This window comes from Mustela putorius, unplaced genomic scaffold (assembly GCF_011764305.1).
Source record: "Mustela putorius furo isolate JIRA1106 unplaced genomic scaffold, ASM1176430v1.1 tig00000145_pilon_pilon_pilon, whole genome shotgun sequence".
NCBI lineage: Eukaryota > Metazoa > Chordata > Mammalia > Carnivora > Mustelidae > Mustela > Mustela putorius.
In genome coordinates, this window is record NW_025421294.1 from 36650123 (window position 1) to 36664203 (window position 14081).

At 45.2% G+C, this 14081-nt stretch overlaps 1 long non-coding RNA gene across 13 annotated transcripts in view; it reads right to left on the reverse strand.

Moving 5' to 3' along the window:
- Positions 1–14081, reverse strand: part of LOC101688785 — a 246410-nt gene that overhangs the window by 181355 nt on the left and 50974 nt on the right. For 11 of the 13 annotated variants that reach the window (XR_006605406.1, XR_006605403.1, XR_006605398.1 and 8 more), the window contains one exon: positions 9930–10109. The exons of 1 other annotated variant lie outside the window; for it this stretch is intronic. This is a non-coding gene — a long non-coding RNA (uncharacterized LOC101688785). The remainder of the gene's footprint in view (positions 1–9929; positions 10110–14081) is intronic. One more of the 13 variants, XR_006605396.1, reaches the window with a different exon arrangement.

Here is a 14081-nt window from a genome sequence, read left to right on the forward strand (position 1 = left end):
ATCGTCGCCTGCCCTGTGGCTATACCAAACCCAAGACCCCAAGGAGGCAAATCCTCCCCCCAGGCCAAAAGCCAGCTTGACACTCCTTTAGGGCTTAACCTCTGGCACTTGACATGTGGAGGACCTTTGTGTTTGGTTTGGGGGTTTGTGTTTGGCTTCTTTGTGGCTTTTCCATAAACTGGCAAAAACGTAAGAAAATTCCATTTTCTTGAATTCCTTAGCTAGACGAACATTTGTGCTCAATGGCTCACTCTGATGCAGGGTTTCAAGGAAAAGTGACTGGGACAGTGACAAGATGCAGCCTGTCCCAAAGAAAGGAGGGGCACACAAGAACATTCCAAGCATTTACCAGGTCACCTGTTCCTTCAGCATGCATCGGTCTGGCCATTAGGGTGGAAGGTAAGTAAGTCCCCCAGACAACGTCTTCCAGGAACTCCCTCAAGTCTAGTGAGGGAGGCAGATGGTGGGGGTAGAGGATTTATGTGCCCTGATGGAGGAATGAACTCTGTGGCAGAGAAGCTCGTGGGAGATGCCATTTTGTTTGAGTCTTGAAGAATGAGCAGAAGAAGTGCCCTTCTCAGGGATTTTTTTCAAAGGTATCCTCATTCTGCCACAAATGTCTGTCACTGACTCAGTGCTCCAAAGCCGGCCAAGATGCCTTTGCTCCCATTCCAGCCCTCAGCCATGGGTCCCTAGAGACTGCTGCTGGCTTGTGTGTCTCCCTCAAATGATAACTTCCCCTGGATCAGGAATGATGTGCGGCAAACACTGAAGCCAATTTAAAAGTTGGAATATTTCACATAAAACTAATATTGAATGTTTCTCTTGTCTGGAAAATTGGAAGATATAGTGATACTGGGCCCATATTCTGGCATGGCAGCCCTGGGCTGGGGGTGAGTGGGCACTTCCCCCATCCCACAGTGCATGTACCACTTAGTCTTTGCTGCGTAAGAAACCACTCCAAATCTTAGTGGCATGAAACAGTAATTATGCATTAGCTACGAGTATCTGCAATTTGGATTGGGCCCAGCTCAGTGTTTCCTCGGTTGGTCTCACCTGGGCTCACAAAGAGGGCTATGGTCAGAAGCGGACAGGTGTTAGAGGGGATACCTCAGTTCTCTTCCACTTGCCCTGTCTAGCAGGCTAGCTCGGTGCTCTTCCACCAGGGAGAGAGGGCAAGCCTGAAACGCAAGCATTATTCAAGCCTCTGAATACATGCCTTTTATTAATGTCTCATTGGTTGAAGCAAGACACAAGAACACTCAGATTCAAGGGTTACCTAAATAGACTTCATCCCTTGATAGGGAGAAGCTCCATGGAGCCTATGGTTATTTTTCCCATGCGATCTCCAGTTCACCATCATCCCCACCTCACATACACTGGGGGTCAGTTGCCATCTCTCCGTTAACTTGAACTCCTGGCATTCTTACATTGGATCTTCCTTGAAACTTCACCATACCTGGAACCCTCTAAGCATCCAAATTAAAGAAGTGAACCTAAAACTCTGGTCCTATGACTTGGCTCAGCACAAGCACGCCTGACCTTTCTACTCATGCACATGGAAAGGCAAACTGGATCTGATGGAAATAGAAAGAGGATCCAAAGTAGTAGGTGAAGGCTCTGTTTGGTGATGCCAAAGAAACGTCAGGATGGCCAAGATCCCGTGTAGTGAATGGCAAGGCAAAGAGAACATTAGGAATGCTGAGAGAATCCAGAATCTCTAGTGAGAAAGGCATGTCCACAGAAGAGGGAGGGCATCGAACAGTGCGGGGCCAGCAAGGTAGCCCCCAGAAGAACTCACAAAGACTCAACTGCAAGCAAGAAAAGAGAAAACTCCACTTTCATGGGTAATTAGCAAACTGCCTCTGCTGCCGAGCACTCAGGGGCAGCAGAGAGCCAAGCCCTACATGAGCAGGGAAGTGGTGATGCCACACTCACTGTACATTGGAAGGTCATGTAGGGAACCCAAAGGATTGCAAAACAGGATGCTTGGGGATAAAACCCAACCTCAATGAGCAGAAGTTCTAGTACATAACAGTTCCGGTACAGAACATCTCCAGATGACGCAAGAAGATGGCCGGGAGGCGGCAGGGGGGCGGAGGGAGGGCAGGTCATGCACGGGGTCGGGGTGGGGGGTGGGTAGTTGAAAGGGCGAGTTCTACCAGAACTAATGGACAGCACCTGTCAAGTGAAAACGGTTGTCCTCCATGAGAATTGTTTGGCTTTTGCTCCCAAGGGTACAAAATTTTATCTGAGGTTAATAAATGTCTTAAAAGATGACACTAGAATTTATATACTAAAATACACATTGCAATGAAGAACAAAACACCCCCTACAAATTCCTAACCAAAATGAATTAATCCAATCAAGGCCTCAGACTTAACTTCTAGGATACAGGAAATACTGGGGACAGAAGAATAGGTAAAGAAACCACATGAAGAAACACTTTGCACAGCTCAGTGAGCCTAGCCTCTCATCATAGTAATTTTAAAAAGGAGAGGGAGGCAGTAGACTGTTCTAGAATGAGACTCAATTATATCGAGCAAATGCAATGCAGGAATCCTGACTGGATTCTATTCCCAAAAAGATTAAAATCAAAGCCATAAAACCATTTGGGAGATAATTAGAGAAACTATAACACGGACTGCACATTAGATATTAGGAAATTACTATTTCTTAGGCATGATAATCCTACTACGTATAGGTAGGAGTGCCTTCTTAATTTAGGTGATACACGCTAAAGTATTGAAGGTTTGGGCCAGTGAGCAAAATGTTGTCTCTTGACTCCAAACCCACTCTTCTATACTTGGCCTCTGATGCTGGGTCTGGGACTCTGCAAACCCTAAAATAGGCTCAGTCAAAAGGGGGCGCTAGAGAGAGCCTGCAAGGCTGAAGGGGAGGAGAGGATTTCCTTGTTCCCTCCTGTCTACTTCCGGTTCCTGCTCTGGTTCTCAGCACTGCTTCTTCCCCCTCGCACCAGCACGTCTTTCCTCTTCAGAGACCCAGGTCCCAGCCCCACAGCTCAGAGGCCAGCGCCAGCCAAGTCGCCTCCCTAGGCTTCTAGTTTAATGACCCCAGCCTCTGATCCTTAGGCCACCAGCCCCAAAGAGGGTACCGGTTATAACTTTATGCTTCGTTAAGTCATTAGAATCCATTCTCTTCACTCAGACAGCAGCTGTGAGTTCTGTCTCCCCAACAGGTAAAGTGCCATAATGTTTGCAACTTGCTTTAGAAATATTCAGCCAAAAGGAAAAAGTACAGAAACGCAAACGTGTGTATGTAGAGCTCTACCAGACACACATGTACACAAATTCATATTGAGACAAAGAAAATAGAGACAAAATTTTTGAATCCAGGTGATCAACAGAGCAGTGTTCCTATTAGACCTTCAACGTTTCTGTGAGCTTAAAATTTGTCATACTAAAAGACTGGGGGAGAAAAGGATAAAAATTCCTAAATCATAATACTGTTAGAAGTAAGTTGAGATACCAATGAGGAAAAAAAAAATTGCTGTGCCATTTCCCCAAGTACATCTGCAGCCCCAAAAGCCATTTACCCTAGAGAGGTTCAAGTCTTGCTGGATAGGCCCCTCCCCTCTCCTTTACAGAAGAGGTTTGTGGATGTGTGAGCCGTAAACCAGAGTCGGCCCACAGGTACTACATCTGCAGCCCCCCACAGAGACCCTCACTGGGCAGAGAAGCCAGGTACTGGGCCTTTCATACACCATGCCTCAGATCATTCCAGTGGAAGAGAATCTGTGTCTTTGTCAAAAAGAAAAAGGACCTTCCCCAAACTCCCCTACCAAATCATTTACATAGTTATGATCGTCCCCATCAGTGCCAAACCTCCAACCTAAATCCCTCACACTCCAGATGAAATCCCTTCCTCTTGCCCTTTCCTCTCACAGAGGGCCCCCTTTCTATGAAAAAGGTCTTCCCAATCCCTATTAAATTATCCTGTACCCTTCTCTTGGCAGAACACCATCATTGTGTTCTCTCTCTCTCTCTCTCTCTCTCTCTTTTTAAACTTTTTTGGCCCATTTTTATTGACACGTAATTGACATATAATTAGGTACCTGTTTAAGGTGTATAACCTAATGATCTGATGTGTGTACAAACTGCAAAGTGGTCACAATAAGATGTTCTTTCTTCAACGCTCTCTTGCTTTTCCTCCAAGCCTCCCACCACTGGGCCACAATGAAAAGCTAGCCTTTCATTAAGTCCTGATCCTACACACACACATTGTGCTGGGTCTCCACCTGTCATTTGTGGGTGAGGTTTGGTTTGCTTGATATCACTGAGTGATCAATCTGTTTCCCACTGCAGGTCATGTAGCCTGTATTCTTTCCTCCATCCACTCTGCCTTCACTTGATCTGATTTTTGGTGAGCCCAGTTGGTTTTACCACCAAAGAAAAACATCTAGCTACCTCAGCCCCAGCTACATTTCGCTCAGACAAGGAAGGTGTGTGTGAATTCTCAAATGACCTTAAAATAGAAGGCCAGGGAGCTGCCCTCGCATCTCTTCCAAAGCTTGTCATAGGGATGACCATGAACCAGGCAGCACTGGGATGAAATAGCAGGCCCCACCCCAGGAAAGGGGGGGATCCAAAGTCTACGACCAGTTGGCCTAACTACTCTGTGGTTTGCTCTGTTGTTTCCTACGTCTGAAACAGCTTCTCTGTCTTGCCTACCTCCAAAAAGCCTTCTCGTCTAGTGAGGTCTGGCTCAACCATGATATCCCTCATAAAGCCTTCTCTATTTCTTCCAATGAGAAGACAAATGGCCAGTCAACACACGAAAGATGCTCGCTCTCACAATCAGGAAAATGAATGTTAAGACAATACAACAACACTTTTCACCACTGAAATTGTGTAAAAACAAAATATTGAGCAATACCAGACATCAGAAAGGGTGTGGAAAAATAAAGACGTTCATATCCGGTTTATTGGGTCCGACGCTGGTGGAGCCACTGTGGAGAATAAACTGGCTGTATGTAGTAAAATGGTAAACATGCACAGCTTACAAGCAAGCAATTCCACTTCTTGTCACTCACCCTTGGAGAGAGGCTCCTTCTACAAATGTACAAAGAGCACTGATGAGACTATTCATTCAGAATTGCTTGAAATGGAGACAAACTGGAAGCAACCTAAGCATCCATCAATAGGGCAACAGATACATGAACTATCATGCTGCTGTTCTATGAAATACCAGGCAGTAGTTAAAAAGAATGTAGGAGATGGAAACTCCGTAGCAACAAGCACGTTAGTGTGCAGATCTTGGTCTCTGATACCATTCCCTACTAAAAGAAATCAGAGCTCCTTGGAGAAATGGCTAATTCTGGGGCTGAGACAGGGGAGGTACAAGATGAGCCTGGAACATTGTGTAATGCCAGAAAGTAAAAACATACTCGAAAAATGATGAGTACATGTCACAAGGACACAAGAAGGGACTTCCACTGGGCAAATGGGAGATGATTTGAGCACCAAAATAATTAAGTATAATAACAAATCATAGACCCTTAAAAACTTAGAACCATGAGTCCACAATAAATAGGTAGATAAACAAAGAAGGGGGAAAGGAGGGCCCTGGCTTACAGCAGAATGCCAAGCCCGCTGGTGTATGTGAATGGATTGTTATGGCTGGACAATCATCATTTTACAACCATCTTAATAAAGATGGGCTCAGGCACACATCATCAAGGGATGCTAAGTCTGGGGAGAAATACTGATGAGGAGCAGGCCACTTGCATAGCCTTAAGTGTCTTCCAAGAGAATGCATATTAGTTTTGAGGGGAAAAAAAAAAAACCAGCAACTCCCTAGGAGACAAATCACACAACATCTTGACCAGGTGATCAAAATGAGCATCCCCAACAAGGGGTGGGCAGATACGTGTGTGCTGATGTGGCATCCTGAGAAGGACTCATCCTGTCTATAATATCCCGGCTGAAAATTCAAGCCTTGCATCTAATCACCGATCTAATCATAAGAGAACATTAGAAAACCCCAGGTAAGAAACAGTCCATTCCATATTCTTCAGAAGTGTCAATATCACAAAACCCAAAGAGAGACAATAAAAAATGTTCCATCTTAATTAAAGAACAAAGAGACATGATGATTAAGAACAATATCTGGTTCCAGGTGGCTGCCTAGACTTCAGGGGGAAATACTATAAAGAACATTATTGACAAAAAATGGAAAATCAATTGACAAAAAAAGGGACTAGAGATGGAAGACTGCATGAAAGCAGCATATCAATATTAAATGTAGTTACCTTGATAACGACTAATGGCTATTTAGGAGACTATCTCTACTCTTGGGAAATGTACAGTGAAGTATTTAGGGGTAAAGGAGTATAATGTACATACACTGCATACTCTCAACTGACTCAGAATAGAAAACCACATCGTATCTACAATATGTGTGTATACACATTATATACATACACACACATACAGATAGCAGATAGGGCAAAATATTAAAAGGTATTTGAAGATTTTGTGAACTCCTCATAGTATTCATGCAACTTTTATATTTCAAAATAAGAAGTTACTTCTTTGGGAGCGCCTGGGTGGCTGATTCTTGGTTTTGGTCCAGGCCATGACCTCAGGGTCCTGGGACCAAGCCCCTAGTAGGTCTCTGTGCTCATCAGGGAGCCTGCTTGTGGATTCTCTCTCCCTCTGCCCCTCTCCGCACTTGCATACTCCTTTCTCTCTCTCTCTCTCAACTAAATAAATAAATCTTTTTTTTTGTTGTTACTGCTTCAAAAGGAAAAGTTGCTAAAAAAAAAACTGATATAGCTATGTGTTCTAGCATAGAAAGAGCTCCAAATATATTGTTAAGTGGGAAAAAAAGTGCAAGATAATTCACTCAGTGGAAAGCTTCCCATGATTATATTCATTTGTACATTAAGTAATACACAGAGAAAGGTTTGGAGGAATATGTCCCAAATTGATCACACAGAGGAGGAGGCCAGGATTAGCAGCCATATTTTAGCTTGCCTGGAGCAATAATTTTGTTTTTCATGAGTGCATTTATAAATTGGTCACACAATTAGAAATCACTTTTTTTAGAGGTGAAAGCTGCCCTCCTCTCGATTCCCACCAGTGACAAAAATCACAGCTCAGGTTTTCCAAGACAATACTCATTTAAACAGTTGATCCCACTCTAATATTTGAGAGTCTCCAAAATGACCTGGCTTTGGGATTTGGGAAATCTGGTCAGTAAATGGCAGCAGTGCAGGGTGTGTGGGAAGACCCTGGTTTTCAGAGTCGGACAGAGCTAGTTTGAACACTTCCCTCCATCATTCACAGACCACACATTATTGGCAAAAGAGAGACCTCTCTAAACCTCTAAACCTCTCTAAACCTCTAAACAGTTTTCTTAACTGTGAAAAGGGAACATAATGCCCACAGAGCCGTATTGCTGGGCTTTAGGTACAATGTACCTAATCTGAGTGTCTTACTTGCACATGAGACACCAAGCCCCTCCCGGAGCTGGCCTAGACCATCCTTTTATTGTTAGTCATCCCGCCTCTTTTTTTGTGGTTTTTTTTTTTTTTTTTTTTTTTGCACGCACCCTTGCCCTGTGAGCCCAGAGGTTCTATAAGGAGGCACCCATCTATTATTCATTTCTCTGCTTCCAACTATGCCTCCTAGAACATTGTATCTTGGCATCAGACAAACATTTGGTGGGAGGCTAAATGAACCTTGTCACGGAAAATCCGGAGCAACATGTAAGTATGCTTTGAGGCCCTAGGCTTGCTTTAGAATGATCAAGTATAAGGAAACATGGTGTCTGAAATCACTGCATAGAAATCTCAAAGTGCCCAGAAGAGGAAGAGGTGACCAATGACCCCATAGGTTCCTGATCAATGGAAATGCAAGAGCACTGTAAGCATTCCTCAAAACCAAAGATGTTACCTAGTAATAGGTGTTGTTTTAAAATGCTGTGTGGTCAAGAATGTTTGGGAAATGCCAAATTAGACTAAACAGGCTTGTATGCTGCAGGACTTATCAGTGCCAATGCCTATCATGAATACCCAAAACACAATATAATTTGCAACATATTCCAAGCTTAATTGACTCTAACACATTCCATTTTTTTTCTTTTTTCCTTTTTTTTTTTTTGTTTGTTTTTTTTATTTTTGGGGTTTGGGGTTTTTTGGTTTTGGTTTGTTTGTCTTGAGATTCTCAAAGCCTAGATCCCATAGAACAGCTCTGGAAAATGCTGCTGGATGCTGTTTCTCCACTGGCAGTACATGGGAAGACTAGCACTTGGTGGAAATTTAACAATGTCACTTGCTCCCTTGCTCACCTAACCCAAGAGGGCAAAGGAATAAAGTAAACCAAGGGCTTTGGGGTTGCTATCATTTCCCCTCATATTCCTCCTCTTCTTTTTGTCCCTTCTGGTCCAAGGAACATGTGCTAACGATCGTGGTTATGACTCCAAAACTACAAATACACATTCCCCACTATTACCACTGCCATCTGTGCAGCTCTGCTTACTCCTGTGTCTGTGGTTCTGTTCATTGATGGACCAGACAGCTGCAAGAGCCAGGATCCTGCCCTGCCTAACTCCTGGGCCACATGTAGAAATGCTTGTCTGTAGGCAGCCAGGTGGAATATGTAAGCCAATGTGTGATAGGATTGGGCTGAGAAGAGCAGTTGCCTTGCTCAATGTGACCTTAAAAACGGGCATTGTAACAGTCCAAATTATCTCCTTTTCATCCATCATGTCAGGGTAATGGAAATCTGTTATTTTGGCCCATCCAGTATCCATGCCTCCTATTTTTGCACTTTCCTCGTGGACAGTTATCCTTCTCTCCTTGACTCCACTCCCTGCCTCCAGGCCACACTCCATTACATTCAGTCTTGATGGGCCTGTGATTCCAGGCACCCAGTGTTCCCTTGCCCAAGGAGTGGATACTGGACCCAAAATAGGTCAATTAGGCCCTCTCTCACCCAGGAATTTTGAGGCTAGAGTAGAATAATGCAGGACCCAAAAGGTTAGGCTTAATGGACTTAGCACTGAAGCCCCAGGAGACAGCATCTCAGTTCAGCTCCCCAGATCCCCAGCGTCTGCCCAGCTCCCCTCCCTTGCATGGTTCACGCACTCGGCTTTGCTTTCAATTCTGCAAGTGCACTCAATGTCCTGCTGAGAAACTCGCTGAGTGTTTCCATAACTTGCAGCTAAGGAACCTGCCCGATACATGGAGCAAAACAACAGCAAATTCCTACTTACTGTCCCCAGATGATCATTGGACTTAAAATCTGAAAGTGACCTGGAAGCTTCCCAATTGGCCTCACCTTCCCCTTTTATAAGGGTTGGTGGGGGGGCGGGAAGGACACGGTTATCTTGAAAAGTTAGGCAGTCTGGTTTCCCACCTGCCTCTGCTTCTTGAGCAGATTCCCAAACAATTCCATTTTCCACGGAGATACAACCTCAGCTGCTCTGGTTAGAAGGTCTGAATTGTGACTGTTTTTCCTCCCCACTGGTGCCAAAACTAGCCCTCCACCGCCACTTGTCAAACGCTGCCCGAGAGTATGTGCATCCTTGAAACAGTCCAGGGAACGTTTGCCTCTCCCCACAAACATTCACAGCCTGCCATTCATCATGGCCCTTCGGCTCCACGTGCTGAAGCCGCCCACCTTCAGGAAGGCGCTCCAAGTATGGAGCCTGGCGGTCCCCACTCCAGGGTTCTTGTCAGCGGCTCACCAGGGATTACAACGCCCAGCCAAGGACGTTCTATTCTGAGTGTGGCCCCAGAATGTTTCAGTTCATCTGCAAAGCACGAGTTTATTCAGGAGACGGAGGTTTTGGGCACATTCGTAGTGGCTAACGAGCAGTACTTCCTTATATGCAGAACAGAAAATCCTCACATAAAAACTGGGCCCAACTGCCAGCGTGGGGTTTCAAATAAACAAACTTACCCCTAAAATTACCTCTCTGGCCTGGCCAAATTTGCACCTCAGTCACGGGCTGTGACAGTCGTACAGAGGCTGCAGTGATCTGTGGTTCTCTGGGGAATGGCGGGGGACTGAAGCCTCCAGATTCTCTCTGTTGAGCCAGAGTCTTCACTGGTCACCATCCACAAATCCCGGATGGGTGCCCTTTGAAAAATCAATGACAAAGAAGAGTCGGCACAGCTTCTTCCCCAGAATGGTCAGAGAATGGCTTACACTCTTCAAGGGAGTCGAGAAGCAGGTTGCCCTTCCCGTACCCAGCTGGTCAGCCCCACGCCTTTTCTCAAGCTTTCTCAACCTTTACATCCTTCGTCATTTCAGGAGGCATTTTCCAAAACCCACCTGCCTCTCTGCCTCCCAAGGTAAGGAAGGTGCCTACAGCCCACCTCACCCCCCCTGCTCCCCTCTGTAACAGAACTCCACTGTCTGGGTCATTTACACATTTCTCATTTACACATTTCTCATTACACATTTCTCCCCATACCTGCCCCCCCCACTGGAGTTCCCTGAGACCAAGGCCCAGGGTGCACTTGTGTCCACAACCCTAGCGCCCAGCACAGTGCCATGCCAACAGCAGGCACTCAACCAAGAGAACAGACCTAAAGACACAAGAGCATTACAGCTCCCAGCCCCAGGAGGAAGCAGCTCTACCTACCCCAAAGCCACCTTGCTCAGGGATGAGACCTCACTGCCTGCAACCTTACACGAGGCCGGCATCTCCCAAAAATGGCAGGACAAGAGACCGATTCAAAAGGCCATGGAGACTAGCATTTGAGATCAAGACTTCTAGAATGAGACAGCTAGGTTCCAATTCTGACTCCACTAGTACTCATAAGCTTTGTGAAGAGGCATGTTAGCTTCTTGATGACCAAATTTCCTAATCTGTGAAATGGGGATAATTATAATAAACATCATAGGGTTGTAAAAAAAATAATAGAGTGAGATAATCTCTACAAAACACTTAGTGCCTTCCCTATGTAAGTATTCGGGGTTTTCTTAGATACAATTTACATAAAATATTGTATACCTTTAGATATACAACATGGTGATTTGGCACATTTATATACTAGAACAGGATTACCCCTTTAGCTTTGGCTAACATCTCAGGTCACATAACATTCATTTCTCTGTTGTGGTAAGAACACCTGCAGTCTAGGGAATTTGGAATATAAAATACAGTATTGTTGACTAAAATCACTCTACCTGAAATGGTTGGGATGGTACCCACACATAGCCTTCAATAACATTAAATCAAGAAGTAACTTTGTCCTCGATTCTCCCTCAAATTTTCTGTATCAAGGAAAAGGTCACAGTTTATTGTGAATCCAACTTTAACACATCTCTCAAACTTGTTGTTCTCCGTCTTAACAGAGAGAAAGCATGCTCCAAGCTCAAGTCTCAGACAGGCAGAAAGAACTAGCTGAAATTTTAAAGTGATTTTACCTTTGTTGTACTATTACTATTATTAATGGCAATTGGCACAGGTTTTCTACCTATGATAGAGGTATAAATTTTCCATATAAAATGTCTATTGATATTAAACAGTGAGTAGCTTCGAAGAGAAATATGAAGTAACAATATCATTTGCAAACATACTAAGGCAGAAATCATGAAGGTATGATCCAAAAGCCTCAGATGAGGGAGACACTGGTTGACACCAGGGTGGGGGGGGGGCAGAGGCAGAAGTCCCACAACCATGTGCTGTGGCCAGGGGACACTCAGGAAGCTGACCAGTGGCAGAAGTCTGCCTCCAGAAGAAGCCAAGGCCTTCCTGAGTGGCCCTGCAACTGAACACATCACAAGATGGAGGCTGCCACAGAACTTGGAGATGGGCCCCTGGTCATGGGCACCAGCGGAGGTCAATACTAGAAGAGCAGATCAGGAAGCTCCATGGAAGAGAGCAGACTGCAGGAGAGAGAAGTGACTGGCAGCCATCAGCATCTACACAGAGGCCAGGATTCTCGGTCAGAGGCAAGCAGACTTCACTCATCTCCAATGAGGATAGTGCAGATAGCCGGGGTCCTCCCAGGAAGCCAGGGTCTCCCACCTCCCATGCTACCCACACAGCCGAGGCCAAGCGCTGGGAGGAAGAAGTCTGGGTGGGCCTTTCCAAATGGTGTTACAAAACAACTCGGTGGCATCTTGTGGCAAATGGGACACTTGGCTCAAGCTGGGATCCCATGGTTTTCTTTGAGTTTGGGGCTCATCTGTTTATGATGTTCATTGGAGGGGGCCATCAGTAAATAGATCTAGATTGCTTTTGAAACCAGTTGTGTTCCCTTTGCCTGTGAGTCATAGGCCAGGCTCACCCACAGACACAGACAGCCCTCTCGCTGTCTTCTGGCCGGCTGGCCACCAAAACCATGCCCTGGGCACACATGGGGAGGGGCGGGCAGAGGACTCACGCTGCCTCCACCCTCCATCAGCATGGCTAACAAGGCAGAGGCCAGTGCTCCAGGAGCTCCTTCCCTCATTCTCCCTTGAGTGAGAATTATGTGAACAACCAGCTTTAAAACACTAATAGCCACCACTTCTAAAGGACCTGCTCTGTGCTGGACACATCACACCCATCCTCACAAGAGACCCTCCATCTTACATGTGAGAGAACTCAGAGACACAAGATGGCAAGCAGCCCAGAAGTGACGCAGGCTGCTTTATGGACTCAAGTCTCTGTGCCTCAAAGCCCACACTCTTGCCTTCCCACTGCCCCCCACCCATGCTACCTCACCAGGAAATGACAGCCATGATGGTGCCTTCCAGAACCCTGGAAGAACACAGAATTAATTCCACAAGGGCAATGAGGGAAGGTTCCCTGGAGAAGGTAGTATTTGGCCTGAGATCTTAAGGACAGGTAAGGATTTTGTTGACAAAACAAAATAATGTAGATTACTTTTGTTCATTGTTCATTCACTCATTCATTTGTTCCATACTATATTTCTGGGACCACGGTAGGTACTAGGAATTCCATGGTGAACAGACCTAGCTCCTACTCCCAAAGAACTTACCTCCCAGTGGAGGAGACATTTAAAAAAAAAAAATGAATAAAGTTTTTACTAAGTGTATGCTGTATAGAGACATATAAGGAACAGAAACAGAGATGAACCATAAGAGACTATGGACTCCAGGAAACAAACTGAGGGTTTAAGAGGGGAGGAGGAGTGGGGGAAGGGTGAGTCCGGTGATGGGTATTGAGGGCACAGATTGCATAGAGCACTGGGTGTTATAAAGAAACAATGAATCATGGAACACTACAACAAAAACTTATGATGTACTGTATGATGACTTACATAACACAATAAAAATTTAAAAAGAATAAAAAAAGAAATGGAGAAACCTATTTTAAGACAGTCAGGGCAGTCTTTCAGAGGAGGTGACATTTTTCCTGGGCATGAATGATGAAGTGAAGGTGTTATCCATGTAAAGTAATGGGACAGTGAGTATTCCAGTCACCAGGAACAGTATGTGCAAAGGCCCTGAGACTGAAAGAGAACTATGGTGTTCCTGAAACTGAAAGACTGGAATGTCCTAAAGCAAATGCGTCCAAAGAAGTATTGCTCAAGGGGAGGCTAGGGTCAGATAGGATAGCATCTTAGAGGCTGTAGAAAAGGGTGTGGGAAGCTCCGGCATGGTCTTCAGCTCAGAAGTGATACAGTGCAATTTACCAAGATCAGATCTCAGTCCCCTCACCTGTAAAACGAAAGTAAATAAGAGAATTCATAAAAAGCTCTGAGTCCCTTTCCTGGTTGGCAAATGGACAGAAGATGCTGTGAAATGTGAGCTTACCTCAAAATAATCCAGGGTGTTTGTTAAACTCAAGATTGCTGGGCCCCACTGCCAGAGATTCTGATGCAATAGGTCAGGGGAGGCCCATGAAGACGTATGTCTAATGGTTCCCTGGTGATGCGGTTCCTCCTGATCCAAGGGACCCCACTTTGAGAACTCTTGGGTTATGAAGAACAACAAAAAAGTGGGAGGAGCCACTTGGTGCTGTTGCAATTGTTAAGAGCTGGTAGAATAAAATGATCTCCATGAGGTAGAAAAAAGTGATCCCGAAGAGCTCTGTTTTGGAGACACCATGGACAAGACTAGCTGACAGACTAGAGGGTGAGGATGAGGGAA